Genomic DNA, 17945 nt, shown 5'->3' on the forward strand with positions numbered 1-17945 from the left:
ACAACAGTACAGGGGGGAATTTTTATAAAATCCCGTTAAAATTTTATTAAGGCTTGCTTAGGCTTAGGCTTAGGGCTTGCTATTTTGAGTGACAGGTGGGTGAGCATATGATTGGCGGAAACCAGCATTCACCGAAGTCTCGGATCCACACACTCCACCTCTTTGCCCGTTTTTGGATTAGCTGTGAATTAGGTGGAGTCAAGAGATGGAGGAGCAGCCCGCTCTGAGCTTCAAAACCACGCTTCAGAAACCTGTGGGTGACGTCACGGAGACTTCATCCATCTTTACAGTCATTGTTTGTAGCACAGACTTCAGGTCATTTTTTTCCTCTGTTCTTTCACATTCATGAGTTGGTGGAAACTTCAATCTCACCACTGTGGAAGGTATGAACTTGAGTCAACATTGTGAGTTTTCACTATTGCGTTCTCTCTGGAACAGCAGCCACACAAACAGGAGTTAACAGAAGATGGTGTAGGCCTCCCCAGGGCGACACTCTGTGCAACACACACATAAACAAACTGTGAGTTTTGAAGCTCTATTTGACTCCAAGTTATAACTTAGATGTGTTTTGTAAATAAATTGACACCCACTGATCTGGAGTTTTGTCGACCGCATGCCTGGAAGATATGACTGTTTGCTGTTTGTTTTCTGTCCATGGAGATATTACTTCTGTTGTTGGAGCTGACTCTGAGAGAGTGGTGATTTGTGGACAAAAGAATGCTTCAGATCTGCCATGAATAGATGAATTAATGCATGAATGAGCCTTTGGAGAATTCTGCAGAGCACAAATGTGATTAACATTTCATTTAATCTACATTTTAAACACCTACATTTAAGTGTGCAGCACAGATCACGATTTCAAATGCAGGCAGTCAAAAGCATCACTATTCATATTTCAGCGCAGAGCAAAGATGAATTTTTATTGGTAACTTCAGCTGAGAAAGCAGATGGTTAAACATCTCTTGTTTTTTCACCAAAAAAAGCTTAGTGTCTTGCAATGCCATGACATAATCTGTTGATTAAAATATCCAACAGGTTTACAGCTGCTCTGGCTTCAGTCTCATGCCTCTCATGTTGGTCTGTCAGGTAGATCAACGAAATTTCACACAGTGGATGGAGTACAGTGGAGTCTGAGATGTCAGATAATCCCACTGCAGAGACGGACTATACTACAGACAACATGCCTCATTTCTCAGTTTGGATCTGTGTACTGGTGGCTGGCAAGCTCCGATGGCAGAAGCAGCCAAAATGACTCCCCATGTGACCTTGTATGTGAGACTGACAACTGCTGCCAAACCCAGAGGTTTCATCAGGTAGAGACAAATCACAGACTTTCAGATACAGCATTTTCTGGTGAAAGAGCTCTCTTTGAGTTTGAATTCCTCATATTTGACAAGACACAGACAAATATTTCTGACGACAGACAATCATGCAATTTTAATATACATAAATAAAACAAACAAGAATATATTCATATATTCCTTCAATCCTTAACGATATAGCTTATCCTCTTTTTTTAAGGTTGTCGGGGGGCTGGAGCCAATCCCAGCTGACATTGGGCCAAGGTACACTCTGAACAGGACGCCAGTCTATCACAGGGCTGACATGTAGAGACAAACAACCATCCAGGTTCACATTCACACCTACAGGAAATTTAGAGTCATCAATTTACCTAAACTGTTGCTAATGTAAGAGTGCTAACTCTATCACTTTTGTGTGGTGTCTGCGTGTCCGTGTTATGTTACAGTGAAGCCCATGAGGAACGACAGTTTGTTTCCCTGTGGTGGCCCTGAGAGCTCTCATGGAACAAAACACAAGCAAATTCAGAAAACACCTTCATCATTTTGACAACATGTGCTATTTATTTGGCTGGGTTGTCAGCCGTGAGCATCCGAGGTAAGCATCTATCCTCCTAAAGCGTTTTCTCTACTGCAGCTCAGGATAGCACTTCCTATAGAGTGATGTCTATGTTCACACAACAGTACATACTATAAAAGCCTGCAGAGAATTTCCTGGCCTGGGGAGTAAGAAAAGCTGTGGCTTTTCTTTAATGACAAGTTCACACAGCAGAGAAAACTCCCACTGGAAAGGCTAATAACAGCACTGATTTTACATACAGAGCAGTAGATGATGAGGATGCAGATATAATAGTTAATTTTTTCTCTGTGAGCCACAGCAGGCTCAGCTGTCAGGAGAGTGCCCTGTTCCTCCTGCATCTCTGCAGCCTCAGTCCATGGCCTGCAGCAGACTAATGAACAAGATGCAAAACAGGAGCCCAAAAGTTCTTAACAAGTAATTCCAACTTGTCTGGCACCACCAGTTAGGTCCAGTTGGTTAAATAGAGGCTAAATATATCAGCACAGTCAGTACTGACTATTGTACTGACATGCAGCTCTGCAGCCCATTATCTGAGGAATTATGTCCCCTGTTTTTCCAATCCTTAACAAAGAGTTCATTTGACTAACTAATTATACCCTCGCCTTTATCAAGCACTGTGGTTTAACCACACTTTAACCATAGTTAATTTACCAAAACCACAATGTTTTCCTGCTCTTACCATAACCCAACCACCGATGCCATGTGGAGATGTAACAGAAAGTGAAAATTAAAAAAAAAGACACTGGGATGATAAATTAAAGGAAATTGTCTAAGAACATTTCAGATCAATGCGATGTAAATTAGTTTGTTTGAATAATAAGTTCCATTTTTGTGGATTGTTTGTCAGCGAAACGGCAAGTAGGTCAATGAATCATGGTAGTTAATGGTGCAACAGTCAACAAGCAACAACTAGACAATATTTATTTGTACGGACAAAAAATGAGTACACAATATATAGTTTGTTTGTGAGAGAGAGAGAGAAGAGAGAGCGAGCAGGGTAATATAAAACAATAGTTTTATATTAAATATTTTATGTCAGAGAGAGATTGGTCTCCAGTTTAGGTTTAGTACAATACTTACACCAAAAATCTCACTGCACTGAATCTTTAGTGTTGTCCCTCACTATGGAGTCACTTTGGGTAAAAAGCTTCTGCAAAATGAGTGAATGAAAATGTTAGAAGAGTTAGAATCTTTTCAAGTGAATCTCATCCAGGCATATATTCCAAAGTCTCTCTGACTACTACAACTCATCACTGTCATTGCAGAGCACAGAAGTAGGCTAACAGTTAGGAGTCACACATGTGAAAAAGCATTTCAGCTGGTGGCAGCTGTGTTAACTGGGCATGTTGTGAAACCTTGCAACAAGCACTATTTCTTTAGTTTGGCTTCACTTAAAAATGCAGCGAGAATCCTGACAGCAGTATTTGTTGGAGGCTCATTGCAAGTTGTTAAGCAAGTTGTCACTGCAGCTGTGTGGATAGAAAATGAACATCATAGCTGAAGGCAAATGCCTTCAAATCAAATCTGAGGAAGTGTCAGTGGAAAGTTAACCATTGAAACACTCTGAGGCCTTGGCCAGAAGTTGTGCTTTTTTCCTACTTGCAGCTATGATCCTTTCAAAGTCTCAAATTAGCTTCAAATATGGATGAATCATACATTTTCTCTTTCAGAATAACCCGGCACAGAGTGACAGAAAAATGTAAACAGACTGCAGTTTAAGTGCAGATGTTCTTCTTTTAGAGAGAATATGCCGTCCACTTTGTTTAAATACTGTCACGATAGCGTTATTCAACAGACCCCTTCACATCAGCAGTAGCCATTCTGGTGGTTAGCAAAAATGCTTCAGCCGTGCTCCTCCGTCAGTCAACACACCAAACCACCCTCCCCATTCTCGTTTAAGGATGGATGGAAATCTGTCTGAATGAGAGGGGTGGGGGTTGTGGGGTTTGGGGCATACCCATCTGCAAAAGTGAAAAAACATAAGCTCGCCGAATGGTGTGGTTTCCAGGCTAACCAGGACTAGTTATAAAATAAAATATTATATTATTATATTATATTATATTATATTATGAATTAAGATTTGCATTGACAAAAAGCTACAATGCTACAAAACGTATCTTATTAGAACTGTGGATGTGTCAAAAATTTTATTACAGAGCAGTAACACAGCTGACCAATGTAATCTGAGGGTTTTGATAAAACTGACGACAACTATTTATTTAACAACAACCTCATAACCAATTAATAACACATGCAAAAACTAAGATTTACTCAAAGTAACTCAGCTTTTACTCAAATGAAACTACGTCAATAACCTTCCTGACTTCACAGGGGTCACAGGTCACCAACACAGGCACCAATGGCTAATAGCTTTATTTTCCATTAATGAGCAACCAAAAGTGACCTCACATGTTGTTTGGATTGCTTTAACTTCCTGCAAAGAGAAGTTATAACCAAGTGTGAAAACTAATTTTGTTCACAAGTGCCAGGGTTATTGATATGTTGAGTGACAGTGAGATTGACCAGTCGGTTCATGCATGAGCCTCACTGACAGTGAGCAAGACGCCATCGGGACTGATAGGGTTAAATGAGTTGAGAGGCAGACTGTATTGGTGTTAAGAGGACACAGCTGCAGGGAATATAAATTTAGCTGTAAACGCTACATTTATCTATTATCTGCTGTGAACCACTGAAGGTTTAAGGCTAGAACAAGGTTAAAAAAAAGTAAGAGTCATTTCAGAGGGAAATTAAGTGAGGTGCTCTTACTACAGTCCTAGCCGAGTCGGTCCGAGAGTAGAGTCTTTGACCTCTCACCTCTAGTTCTCCTTCTGTAAATGCATGCTGCTTTCACTCTGAGGTGCCGGCCTCTTGAAGATTAATTAGTTAAGTTCATCCTAAAAGCACTGATAACAGAGTGCATGTGAGTGTGGGAACGTGGGGTGAAGGAGACTATGACAAGGGTGAAAGTGAATGATGGGTGACTTTGCATCATCAAAAGAGTGTCTGAGCATCTTTAAGTCTCTGACAGAGGAGCGAGAGTAAGTGTTTGATCAAATGTAGTGTGTGTGTGTGTGTGTGTGTGTAAAGTAGACGATGCCTTCCTTCTTACTCCTGCTAGACACAATCGCACTTACAATCACAATCACAGAGTGAGACCTGACTTCTCAGCCGTGTGGCAACTTAATTGCCACCTGGATTTAGAGGCCTGTCACTTAGCGTGGACCTCTGCAGAAAGCTGGAAGTGTCAGTGGTAGACAAGCTGGGGGTTGAAACCCGCAAGATAAGGGTCGCAAGATAAAGCCGAAGGGGTTGGAAGAGGAAAAAAAGATCGATTTTTGCTGCACTAAATCATCAAATATCAGCTTTTGCTTTTTTTTTCTTTCCTGTTAAGTACTGAATCATTTAAAGCCTCCAGGTCTGTGATAATTAATCAAACACATAGTTAAGATAGTGAATCACTGCCCTCCACTCGTGGGCCGGTTCAGCCTGTCATGTGAGGTCATGAGTGGAGACTGGTTCGTTTTAAGGTGTCAAAGAGGCCGAGAACCGCTGCTAAAATAACACATACGCAGACATAGCTCATCTGGCAGTAGTAGTGGAGAAATTCATTTGCTGTGACACGTTACAGCTCCGTCGTTACATATGAACCGTGTAACCTCACTTTTTATTTTCATATATAGAGAGCTGAAGTCGTAGCTGACTGTGAGGGACCGAGGGGTAAGGCGATGAGGAGTCACCGGTATTTTATCAAAAAAAAGTTTCTTTACTCCAAATTAACAAACTTCAAATGACAAAAAATAAACCAAACCAGTCTGGGCCCATAAAAGAGGTCAAAGTAACAAAACTAACTGAGGCAAAATAACCTAGAGCTCAAACTAACTCAACTGACCTCCAGAAAAGAACACAAAGGAACATATATACTGGCTGATCAGACCAGCTAAGACACACAGGGGGATAACATAAAAACCAACAATTTAACTAACAAATAAACAAACAGGACAGTCGGTCTCAAGCTTAACACAATATCTAATAAACCTGCACAACAAAAAGAAATACACGACTGTCAAACTAAGATCTAAATCAGTAAATAATCAAACATATAAACATAAGAACTCCAATCCCCCCCATACTGACAGACACTTAGTTCAGTCCTAATTAACACATCCACTATAAAAGTCTCCAGCTTCCTTAGCAGCGTCCTTTGCTCAACCCCAGCCAGATGACCCAGGCAGCAGAGGTAAGGAGACCCTGAGCACTGGCAAAACAGAAAGAATTAACACATCATCATGAGGCAACTTATATAAATAAACACAAATGTTAAATGTAGAGAAAACTAACTAAACATGTGTACTGCCAATTAAACTAAATAATAAAATATGAAATAAACCACAAGTATGCCATATGAAATAAAGAACTATGTGTCCTTCTTTATGTGTTTACATGTATGTGCCATATGAGTGTAAAATGTAAAGAAAACCTAAAATAACTAAAGAGACGTCAGTGCATGGGGTTACTGACTTTTAATGTGTTGCTGCACGTGTGGCCATCACACTCACAGTTTATGCTTCTGTGTTATTTATGGACATTTTCTGTACCCCTCTTGTGCTTTTGAAACACTTTCAAATCCCAGAGAATAAGTAGAAGAAGTTTTTTGGGTGATACATATGTTTCTCCTGGCAGCATGTACCAGCGGTCCTCAACTATATTTGTGTGAGGTCCAGAATTTTCCGGAGCACAAAGTGTGAGGGCTGCAATTCGAATGAAAAACATAACATGTTTCTTTTGGTCTCATTAACATAATGTTTGCAAAATGAATGTTATTTGTATGATTTTATATCACTTTTAACACACTGTTAAAAAACATGGGAAATCCATAATGATAACTTAGGTGCAATTAGGAAATGCTCTCAGACTCTACCAAGGAGAGATTTCAGAGGAGTGATCATTGATTAAATTAATTATTAATAGTAATGTGTCCACTGAACAGCCACAACATTAAATTAGGTAACTGGTTTTAATGTTGGGACTGACTGGTGTTTATATGGTTGGTGAAATAAGTGAGTGATGCAGCTCAGGGTTCCCACACTTTCTTAAAAAATAAAATTCAAGACTTTTCAAGGACTTTCCAAGCCCATTTCCCACAAATTTAAGGACCCAACAAAACATAGTTTGGGGTCCTCCATCCAAACTATTGCATTTTAGTTTTGAAACACATCACTTTTTAACACCAAAAGCCGCTCACTGATTGGGTGTGATCAGCCTCAGCTACCAGTGCTGAAAGCAACTTGGATAACGAATAACAAGTGTTACTGATCTTGTTGTTGTTGTTGTTGTCGTCTGGGCTAGCAGCTGTTGTGCAGTTAAAGTCTGTATTTTACAGGCATGGTCACATATATATTTATACACGTGACATTTATATATGTATGTATATAGTGTTTTCAGGTGTGATAGTATGGGCGGAGACCGTTTCAGATACAGTGACAAAACGGCCGTGTGGATGAAGATTGATTTTATTTTACAGACATAGGAGTGTGGTCGTAGTCTGAGACGTGGATCACTGTTAATCACCATGACAACAAAATGAAAGATAGAATGAGAACCATCAGGCTTTACAGGAGCTCACAGACAACAATTGAATGTGTGATGGCAGACTATGTGCACACATGCAGACAGCAACACTTATTTTGCCTATTTACTCACATTAAGCAAAAAAAAAATCTATTTTTTCACACAGTATTCACAATATATAAATTCAAGCACTTTTAGTGAACCTATTTATGTCAATTTTCTCAAATTTACAAACTTTTAAGGATATCTCTATCTCTGTGTTTTCTGTCAATCTCAGCTGTTGTGTTAGCTCTGACTGGCTCTCCCCCAGCAGCATGTTGGCTGCTGTCCCCCTCCTCCTCCGCCTCCTCTCCTACATCTCTCTCATCATTATCTACAGCTGTCCCTTCCTGACCCTGTCTTGCTGCTTCACCTGCCACAGCAACACTAGTTGAAGCCTGGACATATTCAAAACAAATTAATTGGACACTGTAGCTAATCACATTGCTCGGACTGCTCAGCTCTCCCATGTGCGGTTTCTGAAGTGTCTGTGTAATCTGTTTTGCTGAAACCTCTGCTCCAGACCGTCTTTCTGCCTCCTCAGGACAACTCTTTGAAAAATATTTTTCAATATTCATGTGGATTGAGGGAGCAAACATTCAACGTCAGACTTGGAGAAATAATATTAGCGTTATCCACTCGCTGAGCAGTGGATATTGACTAGTAGCTATACTCACTGTCTGAGGGGAAAAGCCAACAATAATCCTTCGTCCTGCATGATGTTTTGATCCAGAGTGTGCACAGAGAGCAAGGGCTGTTCACAGGCGGCTCTGTTGCCAATGTGTTTGTAAAAGAGAGAGAGAAAGAGAGAGCGAGGGGGGGGGGGGGGCAGAATGAATACATTTTTTGCCATTTGAAATAGTAAAATTAATATGTGTAGCTCAATGATGGTAATGTGGTGGATGGCCACAAATAAATCAATGTTAGGATGAAAACAAAAAGCTCAATGTTCTGAATACCAGAATGCTTTTTTTTCCTCCTCACATTTTCTGGATTCGTTATTCTTTTCTGGTTCTGATGTTGACAAGTATATTTTATTGGTTTTTGGCCGTGCTAGTGGTCCAGCTCTTGGGATGGCAGAGTCGGTGAGTCAGTTTGGTCCAGTCTATACCCATGGAGGCAGTCCATCCAATAGTTGTTGGATGGATTGCCATTAAATAGTAGACATTCATAGTCCTCAGAGGATGAAGCCTCCATACTTTGGTGATTGGTGATTCCCTGACTTTTCATCTACCACCACCATAAAGGTTGACATTTTCCCAACAAAAATCTGAGGGACTGACATGACATTTGGTACAAACATTAATGGTGCCAGGAGGATGAATCTTAATGATCTCAATGATCACCTCTCATTTCATGTAGGACCATCAGAAGATCAAAATTTTCAACCATCCAGTAAAATGAAACATGGATTTGCACACATGTTGGTATAACTATTCATGGTTCTCAGGGGATGAATACTAATAAAGTTGACTTTTGTCCAGTGCCTAATATCAGCAAGAAATGGCACTGCCAAAGGCTTCAGTTGTACTTAGCCTCAGACCCTTAAGCTGTGTCCCAATCAGGGGCTGCGTCCCATGAAGGTGAACCGTCTCATTTTGGTTCGGCCTTAATGGAGGATTTTCGCTTTGCGTCATCAGCTTGGCCAACCTTACTATTGCATTACTAAGTGCTGCTCCTGTTGCCTAGCAACCTTGACAACAGGGAACTTTTTAAAAAAAAAAACCTTTAGGTTTTAAAGCCCATGGTTTTAACAGTTGTACCATTAGCTGGTGAACTGAGCTGAAACCCAATACTTACATTTAAAAGTGTAATCCCAGGCTGTCTGTCAGTGTTGTTTGCTGCCATATTATTTTCATTACCGGTGCAAAATCAAACTTAAGATAGATTGGGTCATGAGGGATCCACCCACTGGAGCCCAGCAAAAGAAGGACACATTTGTTGGCCGCATTTGAGGGAGCCTTTGAAATGGGCCCAGTTGTCGCAGTCAGTCTTGAAATGCAGCCACTGAAGGATGAGGCCCCTGAATTGGGACACGGCTTCAGAGCTTTAGTCTTGTTGAAATAAACAGTTAGGATTCACAAATCTCAAATACATTTCAGCTTATGGCAGCTGTGTTAACTGGACGTGTTGTGTTTTGGCTTCACTAAAAAATGCAGCGACAATCCTGACAGTGCTATTTGTTGGAGACTCATTGCAAGTTGTCATTGTAGTCATGTGGATAGAAAATGAATATCATATCTGAAGGCAAATGACTTCAAAGCAAATCTGACGTTGCACCAAAAACTAGAAAGTGTCTGAATATGTAACAACTTCCAAAGGTAGGAAGAACAGCAGGGACATCTATGACTCACCTAAAGCTACTTCATTATTTTGGAATATTTTTAGAAATAACAAAACTCAGTCTTACCTTCCTTTCCTTTGCCGTTGGCTGAGGTCCTGACTTAAAGACTACATACAAAGTGTGTGCAAGATTATTTTTGTCTCTCTCTCTCTAGTTTCGAAAAGTCAGTTCACATTTTTCTAAGGAAAAGTCTGAAATGCAGATTGATGTCGCACCATCCTCTTTTATTCCTGTGCCATCAAAACACAGCTCGCTTCTCACTGCTTTGCCACACAGAAAGGCTTGCTCCTGCAAAAATTCAGATCTTGGTCCAAAAAGTGCAAAACAGTTGAGTTAAAAAAAAAAAAAATCTAAAACAGCTTTGAGTGCTGTGAAGCTCATGACTTGTTCTCTTCACTATGTCTGTGTGCTGTGATGTGGGAGGAGAACAGACATGGAAACATCGTTTTTTTTTTGTTTTGTTTGTTATTGTTTTCTATCCTTAAATAATGTGAGACACACAGCATCTATCCACAAGTAAATAATTTCTATCTGGATAAATGAATGATGGGATATGCGTCAAACCCACATGTGTTGTTAATTGCTGCTTGTCTGAAGTCCATACAGAAAGTGTTCAGAGCCCTTCAATTTTGTCACATTTTGCTACGTTGCAGCCTCATCAATCTACACTCGATGCACCGTAATGACAGAGTGAAAACAGAATTTTGGAAATTTCTGCATATTCATTATGCCGGAAAGGAAATTTTTTAGACCTTTTCCCATGACGCTTGAAATTTAGCTCAGGTGCCTCCCATTGCTCTTCATCATCTCTGAGATGTTTCTACACCTTGGTTGGAGTCCACCTGTGGTAAATTCAGCTGACTAGACATAATGTGGAAAGGCTCACATCTGTCAATATAAGGTCTCATGGCTGCACACAACTGCCTGCAGAGACAGGATTGTGTCGAGGCACAGATCTGGGGAAGGCTTTACAAGACCATCATTCTTAAATGGATCAAGTTTGGGACAACCATGACTCTTCGTAGAGCTGGCTGCCAAACTGAGCGGAACTTGGTTAGAGAGGCGACCGAGAACCTGGTGGTCACTCTGGCAGAGCTCCACAGATCCAGGGTGGAGATGGGAGATGATCAAATTTATCATCAGGGTGGTGAGTAGATTGATGATGGAAAAAAAAACAAACCCAAAAAAAAACATTTTTTAAAATTTTAGCTTAAGCCTTCAACATAGCAAAATGTGAAATGCACTGTAGATACCATTATTGATGTCTAAGGCTGCTTAAATGAATGCTGTTGAAAATACGTTGGCCCAGATAAATGTGCTGTGTCATGTGGAAAAAAAATTGTAGGTAATAATGTGAACATCTATTTGGTCCACATAGTAATCCACTAAACCCATAAGTGTTCTTCACTGACAGAGAAACTGTTTTTTTCCTGCTTATGCAGCTTGACCTTTAATACCTACATATACCAATGTGCACTGGGTGTACAGGAATACTCAGGAGAGTCCAGACCAGCTCAGAGTATATGTGTTCACCTGGCTGTTCATGTGGCTGTCCTGGTACATGCATACCCGTGGTTTCAAAACTTAAACCTTTTCCTATGTGTGAATCAGTGCTAAACAGTGTCCAGGACACTTTCCTAATGCACTGTGTTGCAAGTGAGCAAATAAACAGCAGCCAGCCAGCAGTTTTAGTTAATGATGGCCACATTAGTGAGCAGTGAGCATCAGTGAGCAGAGCGCTTTGCAAAAAAAAAAAACAAAAAATAAAAAAAACTTGCATTTATTTCATCATTTTGAAACATGCTTCTAAAGTCCTGCTGTTGGTTGAAAACTCCAGTTATTGCAATAAACCGTTAGAGGAGAGTTGTGATGCAGGCTATTGTGTCTTAATGCAGAGCTACCCAGCTGTTAAATTAAATTGCTTTAATTATAATTTAGGCCTATTTTATTCTATCAAGGAAAATTATTCATATAACAAAAACAAATACCTGATTGGATTGTCTATCAGAGTTTTAAAGGACTTGAATCGTATTGGAAGAACTACAAAAGAAAGAAGAAGGAGAATTTAAAAAAAAAGATGATTAATGATTATTTAAATTATCACTGACTTAAACTGTGCAAAAATACTCTGCTATGATTGATATACTTTAACATGCTTACTTTCTCATTGAGAAATTCTGGATCAGGCCTTGTGCCCTGCCCAAGGTTGTCAGGTGAAATAGCAGAGAGTATTACGATAGTTTACATTAGAGGAAACATCAGAGAGGCTCAGCCTCATGTTTGAGCCTCAGTCAGACCCAGACTCAGTTGAGGAGTCTGTTGTGATCAAAATCGTGATCAAAACGAGCAGACATCAGAACAGTTAGTGTAGTTAGTGTAGTGTAGTTGGCATCTTTTATTTGTTGTTCGTTGTTGTCACTGGCAGTGGCTGACACAGTGTTAGTGGTTGTGCTAATGCAAACTCTTGCTTTCTGTACTGTCAAGGTTTAGGGTTTTTTTTGCCTGTACCTTGTCCTCACAAGTGAATTGGTTCCTTAGGTTATATGATGTATGAATCCCTGGCTGTCTGAATCCATTTTTATGAGAGTGTAATTGGTTCACTACAGTTCAAAAGTGGAAATAGTGGTGTTGACTGCATATTTTGATCATGATATGTCTTGTATTATATAAAAAATTTGATGAACTTTTCAAGCCTCCTTATGTCACACAAAGAAGCACTCACATTGTGCTTTTTCTTCCTACAGAGGCCACAGCAGTCCATGCCATAAAACTCTGTCATGGAGTCACTGGGTTTCTGTTTCTGTCAGCTAGCATCTGGCTAGCTGTGCTGCATCTGCCTCTTTTTGTTGCCTTTTCTCAGCAGCACACTGTGGCTCATAAAAAATTTGCTTTGACTCTGACAATATGTAATAAAATGTGAAAAAATTCATTATGTCCTCTGGGCAAATACACTGGAAAGTCACTTTAGCTGCCCAAAATGCCCCTTTAAACCCTCATAGTTGAGTAGGCAATAACAGAGCCCTCTTGCACCAGTCTCCCTGCAGTTTCTGCTATCTTTTGATATCAAAATACATCAGCACATGACACAAGTAAACTGGATTTGACATCATCTCGTTCTCTGCTGAAATACAGCAACTCTACAAAGCTTCTTGTGAAACTCCGATCTTTATTTAAATTCTGTTTTTACACCTTGCTGCCCTGTGTAACAGAGCATCAGCTTGTCAGTTGGAGTTAACCACTTAAAAACACGGATGCCTGTAAATATAGAAAGATGGGTTCTCTGCCAGCTCTCAGAAGGGATTTCAGCTTATTGCTGTGCTGCTACAATCCTCCAGCTATGTAGGTGCTGCATACAAGAATATGTATACGGTCTCGTTGGGTGCGTTTGGTCAAATATTGATGGCTGACATTTCTTGCTTAACTGACTGTATTTAGGTCACCTTGAGCTTTTTGTGTTAATTTTCAAAGGGATTCACCTTTGGATAAAAAGTGCAACAAAATATAAAGGCAGCTTGATGGGAGATAATAATGCTGTTTTTCCTCCCCCACGGGCCTTGAGTGAATGTAATGAACTTTTCCTCCAGTGATGAATGACAAGCCTCTGATAAGATGCACACTTGTATTGTACATTATTTCTTTCTTTTATTTATGTCTTTTTTTGGCTACTTATGAATGATTTCCACATGTTGGAGAGGTGATGTTAGAAAGAAATAGTAGTCTGATATTACAGTGTGGGACTTTTAAATATAAATAAAGGCCTGTTATGTTCACATAATACTGATTAAGCCTCTCGGTACCAGATACAGCTCTCTGCAGTATACCAGAGGTTTAAATCTGATGTGGCATCTTTCCTGTTTTCCTTTAGCAATGTGTTTTACATCAACCAGTGTGTTTGCCAGAGCTGGGCAGGGTGTTCTGTTGTCTTCATGCACAGTGAAAACACATCTGGAGGCTCAATCAAGGGCCGGACAGACAGCTGATTATTTCCTTGAGCTAGTGGAATTGGGTGGCAACTGGTCATTGTCAGATATATATTTTTCTTTCATGTGCAAATACATAACCTGAGGCTGGTAAACTCTGTGGTTTTTACATAGTCTCCTTGTCCTCTAGCGCCTTTACTCGTTATGGCAGCAATATAACCTACTATGAGTATAACTCACAGTCTACACAGTGAACTGTGAGAAACATGGGACTGAAAGAACTGTCCACAAGAGCCGAGGCTGACAGTGACACTTGCCAAAATGCTGATACCGGCAGGTTTTGAGGCAATCCCTTGTGCTAGTTGATGTACAAGTCACCTCTCTGTAATCAAACAGTTATTTATGAATGCAGTGCACAAATACATGGCTATTGAGTGAGCCTACATTGGAGTCTTACAATGGACCACTCACTTGCCATAGGTTATTATATGGTTCCCCTGGTTCTCTGCAAGTTTGAGTCATGGACATTGACTGTATGTAAAGATGGATGTAGCCTCTGTGACGTCACCCACAGGTTTCTGAAGAGCAGTTTTGAGGCTCAGCGTGGGCTGTTACCCATCACCATCTTGGCAGATCCTGACTTTGCCTAACTCCCTGGCAAAGAGGTGGGGAGCACTTGGAGCCGAGACTGTGGTGAATGCTTAAGGCAAGCATACGCTCACCCACTTGTCATTCAAAACAACATGCCCTCAATTATTCAGAACTTTAAGCCTTAATGAAATTTAAACAGGTGAGGTATAGAAAAATTAACCCCCGTGCAGTTGTCATGAAGGGGGAAAGTAGCTATAAACCATTTTTTACACCAGGCTGTGAACATGTTTATTCCTGCTGTAAAGTTGGACATTTTCACATGGGAGTCTATGGGGTTTGATTGGCATTTGGAGCCAGCCTCAAGTGGCCATTTGAGGAACTCCAGTTTTTGGCACCTCTGCGTTGGCTTGAGTCTCCAGGCCCCAGGGTCGCCACTTAGTCATCAACTGATCCCATATAAGCCATTGCATTATTCTAGTGCATACGCAAAAAGATTATGCTCATGAAAAGCTGTACACATTAGTACTGGTACTCTTTGAGTACTATTAAGTACTATTTGATACACAAGTCATAACATTCATGTTTTTTGTGGATGAGTTATATTTATGCCATGCGGTTGTTAAGATGGACGGGACTGCCCACTACACCACTACACTGAACCAGAAATCCCATCTCTACTGCACATGGCTGACAGATGAATTTCTGCATTAGCTACACAGGCTCTCCATAATCAAAATGTTATTTGCTGCTGGTATTGTGACCAAAAATCCTTTGAACTGCAATTATACTTTACAATTACCTCCATCAATCAGGTAAGGTAATTCCTCTAGAGCACATTAATATGTCATTATTATTCTTTTTCCCAGTCTGAATGAGAGGTGAACCTTGTAGTTCCCGAGGGAAAATGAGTCCTTACAGCAGCTATTTACTATATTGCTCCACCAGTGTCCTCCAATGCAAAGAGAATGTGTAATCATACTTTGTTTGACAACGGCAAGCCAGCCCACACACACACACACACACACACACACACACACACACATTCATAACTGCAAAGACCTGCACAACTCAAAGTCATGATGTCCTTACATTTCTGTGTGAACACTGAGCTGCTGTATAAGTGAAACGTACCAGGGAAAGAAACAGGACCAACAAAGAGAACAGTAAGGGTTTTTTTCTGAGCGGGATTAGAGTGAGCAGAGGTGAGAGGAGGTGACTCACTGAGACTGACATAAAATACTTGTAAAGAATTCTCAACCTACACTAGATGAGGGGTACTGACACTATTGTTCCAACTGAAGAGGAAAGGTCAATCCACCATTGAGGAGCCATTATGTGGCAGAGTAGAGACCAAGTGAAGGAGGCTGTAGAGAAAACAGGGGCTAAGCTTTTAGAGCCTCTTTTACACAGAGATCCTGCCTAAATTGCTGTTGAGAAGACCCCTCATTATGCCACCTTTGCTTGTTTAGAATGAACCAAACAGTGTGTGATTTTAGAATCAGAGGTGTGACGTCTAACGTAACTGTAAGCCTTATTCTCGCAGTGTGGCAGAACTTGAGCAGCTTACATCATGTATTCAAACATTATTTTGTTTGTCAGTAGTGGTGGAGTTATGCTACAGTTTAGTAAAAATGAGTTGAGATATAAAAGTTAATCTAAAGTAGAGTCAGACCTTTGCTCTGCAGGTGTTAAGTCATAGGTTAGAAGGACTGGACAGACTCTTGTTTTAAAAGTGGGATGGGGGCATTATTGCTTTTGGGGGGTATTATCTCCTGAACACTATATTTTCACCTTTTAGCTTCCTCGTGAAGAGGTTCTAAAATAGGTAGCTTAAAAGAAATAAATACAAAGGACAGCCTCCATTATTTGTCATTAACTGTGGCGCAAAAGTGTTTATTCATTCATGAGGCATGCTATCATCACTCTGTTGCTGGTAAAAAAAATGCTCTAAACAAACCTGTAACTTTTGAAAGAGGAAGGAGCACTAAAGCACACCTTGGTGATATGAACATTAGCTTTTATTGTTAGAAAATATTACTGAGGCATTTTGTTGACTTCATGAACGTTGTGCACTTGTGCCAAACAAAAATGATCTGTGCAATTCGTGAGCCAGTTAACACACATCACTGTATGTAACTCTCTCTCTTCTCATTCTGCCAAAGATCTCATGGAAGGCCTGCTTCGTTCTGTCAGATGCTTGACATTGCCTCCTGCTGCCTCTCCTAACTGCTGCCCAGGATGAATTCATCACTCCATGCAACAATCATTGTGTCAACTGTGTTAAACAGTTGTATTGTTAAGCAGTGCAACAGAGACAAATATGATGTGGAACCTTGTACATTACCATCACAGATTAGAATTGAGCGGCCATTTTAGGTTGAAGATGGCTAAAGCTTGAGGCGCAGGGTGAAGTCAAGCGGTGACCTTGGAGGCTGAAAAATAAAGCCAATTCCTCCAATGGCCACTATAGTCTCCAAAAGTGACTCAATCCATATAGACTCCCATGGTAAAATGTCCAACTTTACAGCAGAAATAAACATGTTTAAAGCCTGGAACAAAAAAGTGGTATTTGTCTCTAGAGCTAATTTCCTCCTTCCAGCTGTACATGGGGTGAATTTATATAACTCACCTGTTTAAATTTCATTAAGAATTAAAGTTATGCATAATTGAGGGCGTGCTGCTTGTGTGCTTGTGCGTGTGACAGGTGGGTGAACGTATGCTTGCCACAAACTGACATGCACCACAATCTTGGCTCCACACATGTCCCTCAACTAAGGGGAGTCAGGCTCTGCCAAGATGGCGACAGTGGAGCAGCCCACTCTGAGCTTCAAAACTGCTCCTCAGAAACCTGTGGGTGATGTCACAGAGGCTACGTCCATCTTTATATATGGTTGATGGGTGAAGTGTGTGATGGCTAGCTGCACTTGAAGCAATGTTTCAGCACTGTTGTCATAGAAAAATGGGTATGTAAATGTAGCGGATGCAGGATTCAGGGTAGCAAAAGTAAGCAGGGGGTTTAGCGAAGATGGACTCCAGTGAAACACATGATGACATTTACCACAGTTTTCATGCAACAATGTGTTGTAACTTACAGAGAAGCCCGCTTCATATGTCAATAGAATAATTCAGTAACCTGCGGTGGTGACAATAGAGAACATCAGAATATACCATCATCAATCTGTAGGGCCATTAAACAGGCAGCACCATTCAGCAGTCACCTAATATAAATGTTACAGGGTTGAGTGTGTGAGTGCGGGCATGTCATAGATGTTTTATTGAATGAGACCTGTGACACCTCCACTATAAGCTCAGCAGTGATTTCTGGCACTCAAGAGAGACAGTGACAGCACAGAGTAAAACACAGTGGAGCAGTTTGAAGCCAGAGCTGATGTGGAGGCTGCTGTGATGTTGACAGAGCTGATTGTTTTGGAGAGAAAGGACAAAAGAATGATGATGTGTCATGCAACATGGAAGTAACACCACCATCGCTACCAACAATGTGTCCTCCTTCTTTGGTTGCCGTTTCACAAGTTGGACAATATAAGTGTCCACTTTGACACTCAACTTTTTAGCTGTTTTGAGTGCAACATCCAGGTACTTACAGT

The sequence above is a fragment of the Trachinotus anak genome, unplaced genomic scaffold (genome assembly GCF_046630095.1).
Source record: "Trachinotus anak isolate AG129_WGS33_773 ecotype Australia unplaced genomic scaffold, CSIRO_AGI_Tana_v1 ptg000033l, whole genome shotgun sequence".
Classification (NCBI taxonomy): domain Eukaryota; kingdom Metazoa; phylum Chordata; class Actinopteri; order Carangiformes; family Carangidae; genus Trachinotus; species Trachinotus anak.